The sequence below is a fragment of the Gadus macrocephalus genome, chromosome 7 (genome assembly GCF_031168955.1).
Source record: "Gadus macrocephalus chromosome 7, ASM3116895v1".
Classification (NCBI taxonomy): domain Eukaryota; kingdom Metazoa; phylum Chordata; class Actinopteri; order Gadiformes; family Gadidae; genus Gadus; species Gadus macrocephalus.
Window position 1 is genome coordinate 9302259 of NC_082388.1, and position 20000 is coordinate 9322258.

Genomic DNA, 20000 nt, shown 5'->3' on the forward strand with positions numbered 1-20000 from the left:
CAGCAGGGAAAAGAGAAAGTAGAAGGCGCAAACGTGTCAGAATTCTCAGGGCCTCTGGGATCAGCGTCCGCAGCGCTTTAAAACCCCGTAGCGCAGCGCGGATCTAAGGGGGGGACTAGTCTGAGGAGTCTGTATCTGTCGGAGGCTCCACGGGAGGACATTATGGCTCTCAGATTCTCCCTGAGACAGGAGGCGACAGACAGTCGCTGTGTAAAGGGGGTTAGGGCGGAAGGTTCATATCAAAAATGGACTTCACGTCTTTCCCAGACACCTGAATTCTGAACGCTTTCAGTCCAGATCAAATGCTCATAAGAGACGGGTCCCTGTTGCTCACAGTCTGGTCCCTTACGAGGATAACTTGCACCACAAAACATAATAACCCGCTGATTCTCTTAATGGATGAGCTATCAACGTAGCCACGTAACAAAGCATATTTTAATTATACCGCCCAGTGCCCACTAGCAAAGAGACACTCCGCATAGATCTCTCCGCTCCCTTATATTACTCTTTCCTGCCGTCCGTCTCTTCCCTACGCTCCCTCATTCGCCTCATCGTTGCACGTAGACCGCCGAGGCGTTCGACATTAAATTAACTTTGGAGAGCTTCAAAGGGACGAAACCGCCGCACGCTCTGCCAAGTCCCCCGGATTTACCGCGCAGGAGGAACCTCAGTCGCAGCGTGGTGGTGGTGGGTGTCGGGCGGGCGGTCCGTCGGGCGGGCGGTCCGTCGGTCGGTCATGCTATGGCTAAGTCGATTGCCAGTTTAAAACGGCGTGTGTCACTTGGCAGCCGCTGTGCCATGGAGACTGAGAATGCAAGATCATAGCGCGTTTGAAGAAGAAGAAGAAGAAGAAGAAGAAGAAGAAGAAGAAGTAGAGGCAGGATGGCGTCGTCGGGGGCTGTCAGCTTGTGCCTTCTTCTGAGGGCTCGCTCGGAGACACGCTTTATGCTCATGTGATGCGAGATGCGTCGCAAACAGCCCTCTTCATTTTGAACGACGGAAAAGAACGGATGGAAACAGACCCGTCACGGTGCACTGAGTTATGTATTATTTATAGATTGGATGTGAGCGATATCGTCGTCATTTGAACGCGGGTTAATATCAAAGCATGACTTGACTCATTTGACGGAACAAAAAAAATTCTTAACGGTGAAGTTCAACTCTTAAACGGTGTTGTGTATCATGGAATGGACTGGTGCTCTACTTAATGATGCATAGCGCCGTTTGCCTTGAATTGACGAATCGTCCGATGAAGGGAAGAGAAACGGATTCCTATGTTCCAAAGTGGAAAGATGGGGCATTCAGAAAGTGTGTTCCTACACTTGTCATTCTCCCCAGGGTTGATTTGAAACCTTCACAGAAACTTTGTCTGAGAACGCCGGAATTCGCAGTACGCACAGGATGTCGGTGGCTATCAGACAAACGCACACACGTTCCAAATATACGACAATTCTATTTCACTAACTATGAAACTATTCTACTTATTACATTGTTGTCCAGAACCCATGCATATGCATTACTAATTCCAATATACTTCAGTATATCTAAATGTCCTTCATTGCAAAGAAAATGATAATTATGCTCTATTTTGACAGCGAGAATGCAATACTAATAGATTTGTTGATACTAATAATGTATTGTGAATGGGTACAACATTGTTGCCTGAAAACAGCCGGGCAGAGGTTGGATCCACCACCCATCTGTTTATTCTAATTCTGACAATTCTTCAAACTCTATCCTTTTTTCAAATTGAGAGGTTGACTTTTCTTGTGTGTGTGTGTTTGTGTGTGTGTGTGTGTGTGTGTGTGTGTGTGTGTGTGTGTGTGTGTGTGTGTGTGTGTGTGTGTGTGTGTGTGTGTGTGTGTGTGTGTGTGTGTGCATGTTTGTGTGTGTGGGTGTGTGTGTTTGCATGCTGGTGTGTGTGTGTGTGTGCGTGTGTGTGTGTGCACACACACGTATATGCCTTCCGACCCCATGACTAAGCAGAGTGCTCCGTGTCGGAGTTTCCGCCCACCTCCGATGTCGGGGCGCAGCTTGTTGTCGTAGCCATACAGCAGGCTGTTGAGGATGTGTGTGACGTCGCTCTCGTACACTTTGGGAGTCAGCACCCACGTCTTGTTGGCCACCTCGTCGTCCTCGTCCGTCTGGATCGAACTGGAAGGAGAGCAAAGCCACGTTTTAATACCATGTGACCGTGGGGATTGGGGATGTCTTCGGGATTAAAAGTGCACGTGTAGGAACGACTTAAGAGCCAGTATCTGAGGGTAATTAGTGACCGACGACGGATCGCCATCTGTCAGTCGGAGACAATGTGGTGAATGCATTGCTCAACGGAAGAGGAAGTGGGGAAGGGGCACAGGGTAGGGACGTTTTTTTTTGGTTGCTTATTCACTAAATCTTGATCTTCTGCTCATTTCCGCTCTCTGGTTTTAAAACTTTCAAATCGTACCTACAGCACCTTTAAAATACGATTGCAGCATTAGGAAACCTTCATGATTAAATGTGATGCAACCAAAATGTTGCACGCATCACGTGATTTTGTGATTAGTGATTTTTACTGAATTAGCTAAATGAGCACTGTAAAAAATAAATCATACAGTCATACTGTCATGTTTTAGGTTGTGTTTGGTGAATTATACATGAATTCACATAGCCTTTATGTTATTTAAAGCATCGCAAAGTCAATACATAATCTTTTGGCATGCACAACAGGAGTGTAAATACAATTGAACATGTAGTTGTCGATTTTTTCACAGATTTGATCCCTTGCATGTCTGGAGAGATTTCTGTAAAACATTTAAAGTCACATTTATGATGAACTTGAATCGTGGAATGGAATTACAAAAAGCCCTGGAAACTACATTTAAACTACGACAACATTTCCTATAAAACGCTCAACTGAAGGATGGAAGCATTTCTGGCAGAGCAGATAGGAACAGAACGTAATCTGGACGAAACACTCAAGCGGACGAAGCATTGGATCGTTTTACACGAGCCCCGCCCCACCTATGAAGTTCGGACAGATGAGGCGGTCAATGCAGCTGTCACAGGCACACCATCCACGACAGAAGTAAAAGAAGAGGAGGTTTTTGTCAACTTCTTCCTTTCTTTGATAACAGTTCAGATGGACATTGAGACGAACATTGAAAAAAAAAAAATTTAACGGGCTCTCAGGCATAACGTGGTCATCTTTTTGTTGACCCAAACAACCGCATTTTATCGCAGTCAATTTAAAGCCAATTTAAAATGCACCCATTTGTCAAAAGCGCCCCCCCAGTTCTTAAACTATAGCTGGGTGAACCTGCATGAAGAATATCCAGAATTATTTTCAAATTAATCGTTCTCTGAAAAAGTTGTGTTGGAGTTCATCAGCAAAAACATAATATGAATGAATAGTCCTTGGGAAAATAAGAAATTCAATGGAAAAATAACAAACCTATTATATTGGAAACATATAACATAGAAAATGTTTCTAATGTTAGAAAAAACAACACAAAGCAGGGTATTAAATGTACATTTATGCAAAGGGGTAAACTTTATGCTCTGATTATTTCTGTAAAGCTTGCCATGAAATGGATGCATGGCAGAATTGCTAGCGGAACAGCTGTACCTTACCATTAGCTAGCATGTCAGAAAGACACAAAAGCTATAAATTGCTGCCATCATGAGACGTTATGCGACTAACTTCCCATCAACCTGGGCAGTGTGCTTCCACTCCGATTCCCCCGTGGTGAACCCCTATTAAAGATGCTTCTATGAGTTATTGCGCCCTCACGTAGGTTCATAATCGGTGACAAGGGAAGTGATTGCTTTATTATTTTACTTATACAACCAATAAAGGCAAATTCCTCATATGTTGAGAATCCATACACTATATCAAAACTTGACATGATATCTATGTACAACACTTCCTATGGGAATCGTTGAACTGAGATCGATCAAAAGACAGCAGAACAATGCTGTTTGCAAGGTTGCAACAGCAAACACCAGTCGTCGTGCCAACAGCGACTGTATGACTCGGGAACGCTTTATGAAATGGTCAGAGGACACTGAAAGCGCTTTTGTTACAGTCCGCTACAAAACAACGCGACTTGCTATTTTTGTGTGCACAATTGACTATAAAGTAAAAACCTTTGTAGAAACCACTAGCCTCGACTGTCTTGGTTCCCCACGGCGTACATGCGAGGGTAGAATTGAACTGCACCGTGGGAGTTGTTATTTTACGTTTGCCAATTTAAGTTTTGTATTTTTTACTAATTTGTTCAGTTTTTATTCTTCTCTTTTAATTTCACTGAACTATGCTCTCTAAAGATATCAGACCAGCTGAAGAACTAAACCATGCAAACCACGACTTCTTGGAATGAACAACATTGAATCTGACTGCCAAGGTCTATGAGTGAGCATATTTCCGCCAAGGCAGGGCACACAATAAAATATTTGGTCATATTCTCAAACATATCCCGTTCAGGATCACTTGTTAGAACGAGCGGTGGCCTCTGATCAGAGAGACAGAGAGGAGAGGAGCGTCAACCTTGAACCTGAGCCTTCTGTAGGACTTCAAGATCGAGAGCACTTCACCTTATGTCATCACGGCTCTGCCGACGTTAAGAACTAATTATTTACGAAAAGGCTTTTCACATCGTCATCTTCACGTGTCTCAATGCTCATAAAATAATGTGTTTTTTGCTTTCTGTGTATGTTTTTACAGTGATTTATTGTGCTGTTTTCTGTTTCTCTCACCATTTAGTCGTGCTACGGAAATCGGCTACCAGCGAGCTAGCGATAGTATGTCAATGTGTTGGTACTAGATGTTGCCGCGGGCACCGGGCAAAGACCGTATATGGGCATTCACGAGTGCTTTAGAGTTACATAAATATATTCAGAGAAGTATGGTTTCCATGGGTAAGTTGAAGAACAGAAAGGAGGCTAGGGGAGGGGAAGTGGGGATGCACTAAGAGCTCTTCCTTGCTCGGAGCTCTTACGCCATAGAGCCAGGACACAACACCGTGCTCTGGACACACCGGACACACTCGCCTGAACACTGCATTAAGTGCTATTAAGTGCTATCTATATTCTCCTGAAAACCACTGTCTTACGCATTAAATCTCCAGCATATTTCATGAGAATAGTGCATACGGGGCCGAATCTACCGTGAATAGTAAATAAAAAATCTCTCTCACACACCCCTGCACGCTATGATTTACCATGATGAAAACAAACTTATACATGCTGCTTTCCCCCTCACCTTAGGCAATGATGAGGCACACAGATAAAGCATGAAGATACATAGACAGATGTATAGATGATGGTTAGATAGATAGATAGATTGATAGAGAGAGAGAGAGAGAGTGAGAGAGAGAGAGAGAGAGAGAGAGAGAGAGAGAGAGAGAGAGAGAGAGAGAGAGAGAGAGAGAGAGAGAGAGAGAGAGAGAGAGAGAGAGAGAGAGAGAGAGAGAGAGAGAGAGAGAGAGAGAGAGATAGATAGATAGATAGATAGATAGATAGATAGATAGATAGATAGATAGATAGATAGATAGATAGATAGATAGATAGATAGATAGATAGATAGATAGATAGATAGATAGATAGATAGATAGATAGATAGATAGATAGATAGATAGATTGCTAGATAGAAATTACATAATCCTTGTTACCATACAGTTGCAGATCCAAGTTCTATTTTAATATTTCAGGCTACCTCTCTGCGCATAAGGAAACACCAAAGTGCTTGAGATGAAGGAGAGATCAAAGGATAATCTCTCCAACACACATGTACAATTTCACATACTCATACGGTACCTTGTGGTCTACAATCAGTTTTCGCCAATTGGGCGAATCATTCCATTCTGTAATGTGTGTGTGTGACTGTGTGCATGTGTGTGTATGTGTGTGTGTGTATGCGTGTGTTTGTCTCTGTGTGTGTGTGTGTGTGTGTGCAAGTCTGTTTGTATGCGTGTGTGTGTGTGCGTGCGTGTGAATGTAATTGTGTGTGTGTGTGTGTGTGTGTGTGTGTGTGTGTGTGTGTGTGTGTGTGTGTGTGTGTGTGTGTGTGTGTGTGTGCATGTGAGTGTAATTCTGTTTGTATGTGGTGGCTTGCATTTCCCAGTTTTCCAGGTCAAGTGACAACAACATTAATCCGCTACGCACCGAGAGAGTAGTCGGAAGTTCACGATGCCCTGATAGCAGGGACCTCATGCTTCAAAGAAATATGCTTTGTGTGCGTTCCCTCTCCACCAAACACCAAAACACTGACCCAAAATAAGTCACGTTTATTGAAATAACACATGGCCATGGGACACCATGTTTCAGTTCGACATCAACATATTTTGATTGCATCCAGGTTACCATGTCCTCTGAGTCTGCTTCGTGTCGTAATAGGGAAGCTAATTCAGAGCCGCATCAACGACCGAAACCAGTGTTTATCTAGCATCATCAACCCCACTGGCTCCCCCGCGAGCCGTCCTCTACGCACGTCTTTAATTGGGGATAATGAACAAACAGTACCTAATGAACCCGTCTGCTGCCGCGGTGTGAAACAGGCCCGGTGTTGACAGCCAATAGCAAACAGACGATGTCAGCAACGTGTCAAACGACCAGCGAGCCTCGACGACAATGCAGGTTGATATTTAACAAACACCGGCAGGGACACAGAAGTATCTTTACAATTATCTTATTTGTCTTACAGTGTCCGTGCACAATACGATGAAGCTTAATAAGCTCACGTAAATAAACAGACATTGGACAGAAACACACATCTCGATTTTAACAGTATTTACAAGTGAGATTGGGAGATTTAACACAAGAGAAGTTATCTGAAGGTCACATCAAGACATATTTTGAGGAGGGATGGAAATGCTGCAGTTGGTACTACGAGTTCCACAGACACGGATACCAATCACAAAATAATTCAATAGTAATCCCTGGTGGTTGGCAATGATCCCTTGGTCGGCTGGTAGTAGGGTGGCTGATGTCTTTTAGAGGATTGAGGAACAACAGGAGGACGGTTGAAGGAGTGACTTTAACATCACTCGTTCTCTTCTGTCCACACCTCTTAAAGCGCCTGATCCACTATACAGAAGGAAACTCATGCACGCTCTCTAGATTAAGGAAACCTAACATATACCCAGAGTAAGGCCTACAAAAAAAGAGAGGCTTTAGTATCACTGCTCGCATTGCTGTAACATGTACCAAACTGGAAGAACAATATAATGACATTTACACACCCCTAAGGTCAGATACCTCAGGATCTAACAAATTATGGTATTGTAATAACAACCTCGCTATTAACCTATCTACCTGCGAACTATCTATCCGTTTTTTTGTTGGTGTATTTTATTATTCTTCAGCCCTGAAGTAATGACATTCATAAACATGAACAGAAAATAACAAAATGACGTTCTCCTATCTATGTACATTGAAATGTGGGTAATTTCAATGTTATTACAGATATGACTTAGCGTCTGTTTGCCGATAGAGCAACCTAAAAACCCCGCTAACTATTCAGTGATGAATGATTTTGATGTGAAGCACTAAAGAAAGGGCCCCCAGCTTCCAGCAACTGGTGGCGATTTATGTACCGACACCGGACAAGAGTTAACTTCAGAATGGTGAAATGGAATGGTGAAAATGTGTAACTTTACTTTTCCAGGCCGAAAATTCGTAAGGTCAAAACACAAAGCATAAAACCAATATTAAATGGTGATTTTGTTTATCTGTGAATTTAAGCTTTGACAAATGTCGTAAAGAGAGAACGAAGCATTTAATTATAGATTTTGAGAGAAAAATGATCCCTACCAAGGTAATTGCAGCTAAAATGTGGTTATCTATTATAACCTGTGTGAGTCTTCAAAATGCCAAATTACAATCATTTTCTGTTCCCGTGTATAGGTTAATCATTTCCTAATTGTAAGGGAATTCTCTGGATTCTGCTGGCATTACAAGACTGTGGCCACATGTGTCCAACTAGCTAGTGATGTCTCAGACTCCTGCAGGTCCACATGTTTCCCAGCAGCTAGTGATGTCTCAGACTCCTGCAGGTCCACATGTTTCCCAGCAGCTAGTGATGTCTCAGACTCCTGCAGGTCCACATGTGTCCCAGCGGCTAGTGGTGTCTGAGACTTGCAAGCCTACCCCCCTCATGGACGGTTCATCTGGTGTTTACATCTTCTCCACCAGTGGTTCCTCCTAGAATAGGATGCCATCCTGTGTGTATCTATATGTATATATGTTATATGTGCCATGCCCCAGATTACACACTTTAAATCTTCACGAAAAACCAAACTGGTTCATTCACGTTACGGTATACCATTTCTAATCATATTATCATTCACAAAATAGATTATTTTATGCAAATATATTTTACTACTATGACTTTGGTATTATTACTGTAGGCCTCTAGGCCAAACCCTATTTTTGTTTGGCTAGGCCAAAACCTTTTGTTTTCATGCAAGGGATCCACAAACTGAAAACTTGAACTCATTGCCAAAAAAGGCCAGCATTAATACCTATGAGTACAATTTAAGAAGGGGATTGGTGTGCATCACAACAACGATGACGTTCACACGCCGACTGGCCCCATCTGAAACCAATCGAGTGCCTTAAGCTTCCTTCCATCATTATCCTCAATGCAAACTGAAATGCAAACTGAAATGCATCAACATAATCTGTAATGGGATATCGTCTTTCACAACACTCTGTGGCCTTGGACTTGTGCCTCACGTTATTCTGACGTAGGCCTACAACGTCTCGAAACTTATCATCTCCATCCTTAACCATGCTGATGAGGCATTATAATTAAACCATCCGATGGTCTGCCTATTCATTTCAGTTTAACGTAATGAATGTCATTATACATTTGTTTTGTTTTCTTTTAAGTATGGCACGAAACCGTGCAACACAATCCCAGTGAGGACATTTGCATTGGGTGAGGGTGCTCTGCAGACCTCACAGAAAAAACATGCTGGCATCAGCTCAGTCTGGCATCAGCAACCAAACGCATAATGATAATAATAATGCATTAAGCATAATGAGGCGACTGATGGAACCATCACCAACATGAGTATAACAACACGTAGCCATGTCTATGGTATTATATTCAGACCGGGTGGGAAGGCCATCCGGTGATTCTGAAGCATGGATTTCCTAGCCTAAAGCAACCATATCATACAGAAAGCATTGCAATTGTTTTTATCTCAGACGTCTTTAAGACTGATCTTGTTCGTTACACGATCACAATAAGACATGATGATGTGATATCGCCTCCATGACTCGACCGTCTCCCCAACCCCCCGCGTCTCAGCGCGTCTCCGCTCCTCTCCATCAGGACTCCGATGCAGATCGCGACGTTTCACAAACACACAGTCAACCGTTTGTATCGTTATAATAACACATGGATGCAGCATATAGGCCTACCACATATCTCGGCACAACATACGCAGTGGCGACGAAATCAGACGACCACGACGCGTTTCCCCCTTACCTTGTAGGAAGACTGAGGAGCACCAGCACCCAGAAGAAGAGCTGCAGAGGGAGGGAAGGCTTCGCCATTGCTGCCAAGCATTTGGAGACTAAACACGACGGAGTCATCTTCAACCACTCGGGTTTTCTCTTCCGCTTACGGACGGACGTCTCGGTGTACTATCTACTGCTGTGTCTCCCTGCGAAACATGACGAAGGAGGCGCAGGAGCCGAGGCTGCAGCTGAACCAGACGAGTCGAGGCTATCGCTCCTATTCCGAGTTATTTTCTTCTTTTTTTTAACAATTAACAAGGCAAAAAAACCTAGTAGGCCTTAAAACCGATCCTGCTATCGAAGCCCATGAACAGGCTGTGGTGTGGTATCCCAGCCTCGGAGCCCGGGTATGAATGCAGATTAGAGGAGCTGAGTGAGCGCGTCGCCGCAGCGGATCAGCACATGCGTCCTCTCTCAGTCTCAGGGCGGAGCGGGAACCAGACAGCAGCTACCCGCTATACACGGCGATACAATGTAGCGCTGCTCAAATAACAACGTTTTACATCCACCTTTCTTTTATTTTATTTTAATAGCCTCGACGTGCATGCTGCTGTAGGCATGGGTAGCGTATGGCATTAAAAAAAAAAAAGTAAAAAAAAAAAAAAAGCGTTATAAATGAAGTGGCTGTTCATTAAAAAAAAAAAAACACAAATGGGAAGAAAGATCAATCACGAGACGTTTTTATCATTTTAAACTATCATGTTGTCACCCCTGCTGTCATCAATCCCTGTTCCGTTTCGGGTGGTTTCTACCGAATGACGTCAGCGGTGACGTAGAGTCCAGCACCACGGACAGCGCCTCTTAGAGAAGGTGCGACACAGAGCGCAGCCAATACAGTTCTTTTAAATGAGCCGGAGATAAGACCAAATGATTTTATTTAACGCAATATCTAACCAGCTTAAAAGACTGCGGATTGCCTGGATACGAACCAGTTTACATATAACATTGCTTTTTATTCTACTACACCTCTAGGGCTGTTGTTGTGAGTGACACAATTTCTAGATGTTACATAAGTATGCAAATGTGCCTTCTGTGATACGCCCAAAGTTTTTTCAAGGAGTCCTTGAGGAATCTATGCGGAAAAAAATATACGTGTTTATAATCTGAAATCCAGCAAGAAAAAAAATACTTTCTCCCTCTTCTCATAGCGCATGAGCACACGCACGCACACACGCACGCACACACACACACGCACACACGCACGCACGCACGCACGCGCACACACACACACACACACACACACACACACACACACACACACACACACACACACACACATTGATCAGACTTAAATAATCAATGCATCCATTGCATCATCTAAAATCATTTCAGTAGTCTGTATGCTTTTTTAAATAGTTTGTCATGATTCCACTTCATATGGCATCTGTCACTAGAAAGATGTCCCCTCCACTGGGACCATTCATTCTATGGCCTCCCTCCTCTGGGTGCCACCAGCTGGAGGAAGGCAATGGCTTCTATTTTGTCACACAGGAAAATTACTCATGCAATAATAAAGCGTTTCCTGGGTGGCTCTTCATAACGATAATGCACGTCACTTTTGATTTATTTTCGCACACAAATCAAATAATATAACTCAATGGGAGAACATTTATCATGCTAACAACGAGACAGCGAAAAGATCAAGAGGGAGAGAGGGAGGTAGAGAGAGGACGAGGGTGAGAACACATCTATGGGTAAAGTAAATTAAAATGTTTCAGTTCTTATCTTGACGACAGCTCCCTTGCAGAGTAGCGAGCGAGAGTGAAGACAAAGGACACTGACCAAGCATTTTACTCACAACATTTGAAAACAAAGTAAAAGGTGCTAATGTAAACAAGTTCAACAACAATCAGTTTGATAAAAGACTATAATAAAACAACATGGAGATAGTGGTACCTTGCTAATTTGAGACGTGTTTTACCAGGACTTCCATTAATTCCCCCGACCAGGTCATGAAACAATGCTTTACCACTGAAGAGTCAGAATACCGAATCCAAGAAGATTCTTTATTTTTATTTAACAAGGTAAAAGTCTAATTGAGATTTGAATCTCTTTTTTAAGAGAGACTTTTCCAAGATGGCAGCATAAAACAGACAATACATGTATGTTTCATGCATACAAACGCACAATTTACACACAATTAATTAACTTAAATTCAAATCACTTTATTCGTTGCCGAGGGGCAATTTAAAGGGGGCGCATGACAGTATCTAAAATAGAGACACAATCAACAGACAGTTGATTGTAAAAAGACATTTCTTGGATTTCAAGTAAGGAATTACACTCAGGTACAAGGTCAAATATTTCCACATAATAATTCCTTAGGTAATGAGCAAAAGGCATCACATTAGATCAGTTCTGATGTTTTAAGATAGCTGAACACAGAGCTCCAAATTTGACTTGTGGTTCCATACCAATTAAAATATCAAGGAGAGAACATCAACCAACCAAAAGTATCTTGTCGTTATTTATTCGATCAAGATTGTGTCGACATTTAAGGCGTGTGTATTTCCATGGGCTAAAAGAAACAGCACTGTAGTAGCTCTAATGTTGATGAACCATTACAATGCATTTCAAAATCCATCCCTTCGTGGCATCACAAAGTGGGTGTATCCAAGTGTCTGTCAAAAGGGGCTGATTGATGGAGTTGATCTGTAGTAATTACCCGGACAAAGCTGACAAGTTGCCTGCTTGTCAGCTGACCAGACTAATACCTGTACTTTACCAACCTAGTTCCTTTGCTTCACAATCTCTAACCTAATACCTAGACTTAAGCATCTCCAACCTACTACCTTAACCTTACCAACTGTAACCTAATGCCTTAACTTAACCACCTCTAACCTTATACCCTAACTTAACCAACTCTAACGTAATACCTTAACTGAACCATCCCTCAACTAATCCATAACTATGGCGTGTCTTTATATTCTTCTCCATTTGAAATGACACTCCCACTAGTGATGTCATAGAGGGCTTTTAATGACTCATCGGCACCACACCTGGTGTAATTGGGGTCCTTGAATGATAAAAAAATAACTCCAACTGCAGATGATACATAGTTGTGAAGTTCTTAACGGATACTTTGATTCAATGCTATAGTAAATGATAAATGAACTGCATGTATACAGCGCTTTAGCAGGCGACACCATAGTACACCAACATATTAGCCATTGAGTGTTCAAAGGGAAACTAATTAAAATGAAACCATCAGTGATGCATGCATAGATTCCAATTACAGAAGTTAAAATTGTCAACGCCACTATACCCAGTATAGCGTCTACGTAAGTTGGGCTCAACGCTAACTTCTGTGGGAATATATTGGCACCGCTGGCCACAAACCTAGCGCACCCTGTGGGAGACGTTCAACGCTGCACCACCCGTTCAGCCTTTCACCCTGGTGATTTGAGTAGGCATGCCATCATCACCTCAATCAACCAGTATACCGACCATACGTTGGGCCTCAACCATATGTACAGGAGGATATTAAATGTCGGGCTGTCATAATGAATCAACGTTTACTTTTTTTTTATTCCAAATGTCATCGCGGTGACTTTATTTCTTACAACCATAATAATGATCCATTTAAAGGTTCGCTGTATAATTTGCAGATGTCTTCCAGGCAAACGGATGCTGCCTAATAACTGTGTTGTCCACTGGTAAAGGTGGCATCTCCATGATGACATCATTAAGACGCAGCTGTTCTGTTACACACAGAGTTCTGCCTTCACAACATACACATATGCTGTGCCGCTCCAATTGAAAGATGCAACTCATTCATGTGCATAACAATCCGCTGGGAGAGCCGACTGCTGCACCAGGTCAGCTAGTTGGGATTCTAATACGCTGCAATGAGAGATTGAAGGCCAAAGAAATGCCTGTAGTCCCAGAAGCATATAAGATGTACAGAGAACATGCCCACAGCTCAACTTTTCAACAATCACCGTGGGAAAGGTGCCCACCAACGGAGACAACACAAGAAAGCACTTTGAGCATTTTTGACAGGTCTGAAATGTTTTAGCAAGCCAATGTGCAAAAAGCCACTAGACTGGATCAGATATTTTATTAAAGTGCCCCTCAGGCCATCCAGCCCGAGCATTCATCAATAAAGACACTGCATTTTTTAGGGTTTTTTTCCCATTTTAGAAATCTGACACTATACTTGCACCTACTACCAATTATTAATTTACCTCTCCACTAATTCACCTCCGTCAGCAAAAATGTTGCATTCCTATTTTTGACTTGATATGTATGGTAGTCTCATAATGACTGTTCTTACCATGGAGAGAATGAGGCAGTACTTGTGTGTCTCTGTGATACCATCCCGGTCGTCCTCCGGATTCACCCTTGGTTCACAGTCCATTCTGGCCCATTGTTCTCCTGGTGTGAGAGTCATTGCAACGCCTGCCAGCGAATAACCTCTCAACTGTGATTAAATGTGTTTGGCTGATTTCATTGCCTTTCTCACATTGCGTTTACCCTGCTTAGCGTTAAGCAGGTATAATCTCTCCTCCCCATAGCTGGAGCACAGACAGTTGCTGGTTCCAGTTTTACTCCTCAGAATGTGTCCTGTTCTGCTCAAAAGGGATGGAGCATTACCTATGACTTCATTGCAAGCAAGGCACAATGGTAAATGAATTCCCTGATGCAGACGTAACTAAACAGACTGTTGCCTTTGTTGAATAGCATTCCAAACCCGCACTGCTACAATGGGGTTTCTCAGAGAAAAGGAGATTGGTACATGGTGAGTGTATTCTGCAAGTTCTCCGGTCTAGCCCATATAAGTGAGGATAGAGACGTGTGCTTCTTGTGTGTGTAGATTCTCTGAGAAAACACAGAAATAATCACAGTGATTATTTTTCCAGTCTTTGAAAAAATAAAGATCAATGCCCACTCCTTTACACAAACCCCTTCACTCACGCAAAGACTCTAACACAAACACAGCATACTCAGATAGACAGGCAGACAGACATGCACAAATACACACACACATGCAAATATATACACACTCATTATCACAAACACGCAAAGGAACTCAACCACACATACACACAAACACACACACACACACACACACACACACACACACACACACACACACACACACACACACACACACACACACACACACACACACACACACACACACACACACACACACACACATAATGAACACAGAACTGCTTTGGGATTCATGATCTTATTTTCCCATCAACAATCTTTAGCTTTTTATCACTCCAGAACACCTGCCGTCAGAGGATGTGATCACCTGACGCATTGCTAATGCCTGCCCACCCGTAGAGACGAAAGGCTCCTATTTACTGAAGGCCAGCTTCCCTCCACACATCAATGATTTCATTTAGCACCATTTTCTTCAAATGATGTGTCCGGCTTCCAACAATGCTCATTACACTGTTGCACCATAGAATGCAATCAGATGGAATCTGCACACTTTCTTGAAATGTCTTTACCATCTTAAATTTTGCCATTTTTCAGATCACTATATGTTGGCCCCATCATGGATTCTGAAAGTTAATTTACAAGCTTTATCAGACAGAAGTACAGAGGTGCTGCGGGTTAATCAGCAGCTGTACATTAGTCCCTGCTACGTCTCCCGTAAGGATATGATTATGTAAGTAATGTTCTATGAGTTTAGTACATGGGCAAAGTTGACTGACAAGGTTGGTTGGAAAAATAATAGTTAAACGATCAGCACCACCTCCCTGTTGGATATAAAAGTCGGAAACTTGGAGTGCATGCTTTATTTTAAAATGATTGCCTCTTGGACCCATAATGTCTGGCTCGAGAGGTTTCTTTCTTCCTTTTTGTGTGTGTGTGTGTGTGTGTGTGTGTGTGTGTGTGTGTGTGTGTGTGTGTGTGTGTGTGTGTGTGTGTGTGTGTGTGTGTGTGTGTGTGTGTGTGTGTGTGTGTGTGTGTGTGTGTGTGTGTGTGGTCTGTGTGTGTGGGTGTCTGTATGTGTGGGTGTCTCTGTGTGTGTGTGTGTGTGTGTGTGTGTGTGTGTGTGTGTGTGTGTGTGTGTGTGTGTGTGTGTGTGTGTGTGTGTGTGTGTGTGTGTGTGTGTGTGTGTGTGTGTGTGTGTGTGTATGTGTGTGTTGGTGTCTGGGTGTGTGGGTGTATTTGTGTTTGTGTATTATAAGTAGTATCATTATTGCTATTCATATAATTATCATTAATATGTTGACAAGACAAGTTTTGAGGTTACAGCTTGGCCCATCTAAACTCGAGTTTTGAATTCTAGGTGAAACCATGTGAGCCACTCCTAGCAGAACTGAAGTTCTAACACAAATTGATGGTCACAACTGTTCATCTTTCTGACAGATGACCAAGTAGGGTGCTTCTCTGCCAGTGGCGGCGACAGACAGCGGAGGTATTGGCAGGATCCCCTGGCCACACACTACTCTGAATGTTTCATGCCCAGGGGGACCTTTACCAATCCATCTACCATCAGTCATAAGCTTGCCTTCCAAATTCCACTTTTAATGATATTCAAAGCACCAAACAGGAGGAGGATAATGCGCTTCAGCTGTTTTTTCTCCCCAATCAGGGCTGCTTTCCTCTGGACTCAATATCAGACACAGACCATGTCAATGGAGTCATTAGAACAACAGCATGGAGATGAGTTCTCGTGCCAGGGATGTTAAGGGCTCTTTTTGATCACAGTAAAAGAGGTTATATAATGGTAGCCAGAGGCTCTGACTTGGACCGGCTGCAGCAGATTGACGCGTTGGGACACAGACCTCTTTCTTCCTGATACAAGCAGCCGACGCTTAATCACCAGCAATATATACTTTCTAATGAACTCATTTGTTAATGTGTAAAAAAAATATCAAACATATGGACAGCATGGAAGATGCAAAGCATATATTGTGGTACTTGTACCAAAGAACAAAGACATCAATATCTGCACAAATAGACTCCGCTCAGTAAACAACCAAAACTGTCATGATATAGTGTGTGTTTTCGGTTTCCATGGATTGCATGCGGAAATTCTATAGAAAGTATTCCACGTAAAATAGATTAGATAATAACAAACGAACTGAAGAAAAGCAATATTTGTAATGTCTCTGCGATTGACTCTGCTATGCTTCATCTCTGAATTTTTAAGTATTTTGGGTGCTTTTCCAATGTCATGTTCAGAGCAATGGTTCTCTCAGTAAAAGGATACATGGAAATGCTTTAGATTTAAAATCTATGATTGTTGACAAAAAACTGAGAAAGGAAGTATATTTAGGAATCAACCCACACACATATTCCAAAAGCTAACTGCATATAAATGACTTAATTTTTTGAGGGCTTGCAGGTTGTAAACCTAGACCTTTTGCAGAACATGTAAGTGTACATTGGCTGTGAGCCATCTGTTTCAATTTGTGAACAACCAATTGAGCAGTGGGAAATCAGAATACAGTTTGCAGTTTGCATCAGAAAAGAGATGTTCATTTGCTTGACATCTCTTTTTATTTACAGTGGGCCAAGGTCCTCCCTATTAATTTAGGTCAAATGTAATGATTGGGCACATTAAAAAGAAGCCAGTATAGACCAAAACAACCTTTGAATTCGTAGCATAAAGCTACGAACAAATCAGAAAATATTGAACCTAAAGAGTTTCATGGATTCACAACGAACATGGAAATCAGACTAGGCTAGTAAATAGAAATGCATTTTGAATATATGAATTATGCTGGCTGTGTTTGAAACACTAAGACCAGGGGTGCCTGGGCCCTTAGGCTTATCCAGGCTTCTTTGGAGGAAGAATACAGAGCTTGAGAGTTGATAGCGATACAGAGATTGACTCTTGATTTCTTGATTATTTTCTTGTATTTCTTCCATTTATTGTTATTTGGGACATTCATTATTTACAGACAGCCATTTCAACAAATTACATTGACAAAAATAATTTGAGTCTCGGATTCTACCTCACACACACACACACACAGCCCAACGCCATAATCAAGGATAACCCCAAATTAAATAAATCCTGAACTAGGACAATTTTGCATGTCCCCCCTTGCAATTATAATGAACATTTATAGCAGCAGCATAGCAAGTGACCAACAACTCAGACAAAGGCTCAGACTAGTACTGTGATAATCACTTGCAAGTGCCACATTTCTGGTGGTAATGGTAAGAAGACACATCAAAAGACTATAGATATTATAAAAAAGCTTTTGATAGACGATGAAATCTTAGGACTTTTATGTCCCCAAATTGATTATCTTAGCAATCACTTTTGTCTTGTAAGGTTGTCAACGATGCACACAGCATTGTATATTTTGTATAGGAACACGTTTAAACAATTGAATTGTCATTTTACTCAACGTGTCTGGTGCAAATGAACCCATGCGTGGTCTGACTCTATTTTGGGCTAATTGCAAATTGCTGATCTATATTCGTGAGCCCCTTCATACACTTCATTTTGTGTATGCACACAACACACAATATATGCATACAATCAGAAGACAAAATTGTAAATAATCAGGCAGTGGGTACGTCTGTCCGGTGGAGCCATCTGGAGTGGGTCAAACTCTCCAGATGGCAAAGTGGAGGGCCCTATGACTGGTACCTTGCGGCTTAGCGGCGCACCAGCCACCAGCGTCATGGTGAGGCTGTTGCCAGTAACTGTCAGACCGAAAGCCCCTGGCCAGGGACTGTCAGATCACCCAGGCCGTGTCTGACGTCTCCCCTCAAAGCAAGCCACCATAACAGTGTGTCAGTCCTGGTTCGGCAATGATGAATTGAGCATGAGGGGACAGCACCGGAAGCCTCATTGTTTCGGCATCTTTTCTGGACATTTGTAAAATCCCAGAGTAAGATCGCTGCACTGTTTTTATCAATTGGTCACGTTCACCCTATTGCATTTCTCCACACCAGCAGTGTGTTATCAAGGTCTAGGTTTATCTTTCAAACCTACACATTAAATGACTGAAATAGTGATTCGCTTCAGTCTATCACACTGAGTGCAAAGTGCTTCAGTGCTCCTAAACACATCACACTGTAATTTAAGCAAAGAGACATCCGACGTAAGTGATTGCTGCTGAAGTAATGGAAGTGTTGGCAGGGTTGAAACAAACATGTTAGGGTTCAGAGTAAGAGCAGGAGTCGTCATGGGATATGAACGCGGTGGACTCGGACCTTCATATCTGGATGCTAAAATACTGCATTCCTTTGAATTCCTCTTAATTGGATACGGCTCAATTGATTTTACGGCGTACATGTCGGCTAAATTCATCCTTTTGACGCAGGCACTGATCGGAGTGTTTGAACTTGGCTGCGCTTTCCTCACACCTCTGTTGTCCCTATTATCTTATAATTGATCCGAGACACCCAAGCCTCTGGGCTCACCTATCTCCCATCTGCTAGCCGCCGGATGGGGTGGGGGTGGGGGGTGAAAGCAGGGGTAAGAGGGCAGGAGCGATAATATAGGCATCTTTTTTTCTATGGTGAGAACAATTACCTGGACGCGTGATTCGGTTTGGGGCGGAAAGGGGAGCCCACGTCCTGGGGAGACTAATAGACTCAGTTAAGTACGCTTCTAATGCCTTTTCTGGATAAAGTCCAAAAAGGAACAATTGGATTTTCCTTCACGTTGCAACCCCACTCTACCACTCCCGCTCTCTCCTCCTCTCTGGAACTCTGGCTTGTCTCTCTCTTCCCCTCTCTTGGTCTCCGGCTTGTATCTCTCTCCCCCTCTCGGGATTTCTGGCTTATCTCTGCCCCCTCCTCTCTCTCTCTCTTTCTCTTTCTCTCTCTCTCTCTCTCTCTCTCTCTCTCTCTCTCTCTCTCTCTCTCTCTCTCTCTCTCTCTCTCTCTCTCTCTCTCTGGATCTCTGGGATTGTCTCTTTCTCTCTCCCTCTCTTGGTCTCTTACTTGTCTCTCTCTCCCCCTTTCTTGGTATCTGTCTTGCCTCTCCCGCTCCCCCTCTTGGCCTCTCTCTCTCTCTCTCTCTCTCTCTCTCTCTCTCTCTCTGGATCTCTGGGATTGTCTCTTTCTCTCTCCCTCTCTTGGTCTCTTACTTGTCTCTCTCGCCCCCTTTCTTGGTATCTGTCTTGCCTCTCCCGCTCCCCCTCTTGGCCTCTCTCTCTCTCTCTCTCTCTCTCTCTCTCTCTCTCTCTCTCTCTCTCTCTCTCTCTCTCTCTCTCTCTCTTTCTCTCTCTCTCTCTCTCTCTCTCCCCTCTCTGGCTTGTCTCCCCATCTCCCCATGTCTTGAACTCTGCCTTGTCTCTCTCTCTTTCTCTCTAGATCTCTGGCTTGTCTCTCCCTTTCCCCCTCTATCTTGGTCTCTGGCTTGTCTCTCTCTCTCTCTCCCTCTCTTGGTCTCTGGTTTGTCTCTCTAATGCCGCTTTTCCACTGCATGGTACTAGCTCGACTCGTCTCGACTCGACTCGACTCAGCTCGCATTTTTGGCGTTTCCACAGCGAAAACATGGTATCTGGTACCTGAAGTGGCTGCTTTTTTTTAGTACCGCCTCGCTCTAG

At 43.0% G+C, this 20000-nt stretch overlaps 1 protein-coding gene and 1 long non-coding RNA gene across 2 annotated transcripts in view; both read right to left on the reverse strand.

Moving 5' to 3' along the window:
• Window positions 1-20000, reverse strand: part of gabra6b (gamma-aminobutyric acid type A receptor subunit alpha6b) — a 104743-nt gene that overhangs the window by 12711 nt on the left and 72032 nt on the right.
• On the reverse strand, window positions 1763-10427 carry LOC132461362 (uncharacterized). Its single transcript, XR_009526605.1, has 2 exons — window positions 9479-10427; window positions 1763-2154 (listed from the first exon to the last, which is right to left on the reverse strand). It is a non-coding gene; the product is annotated as an uncharacterized LOC132461362 (long non-coding RNA).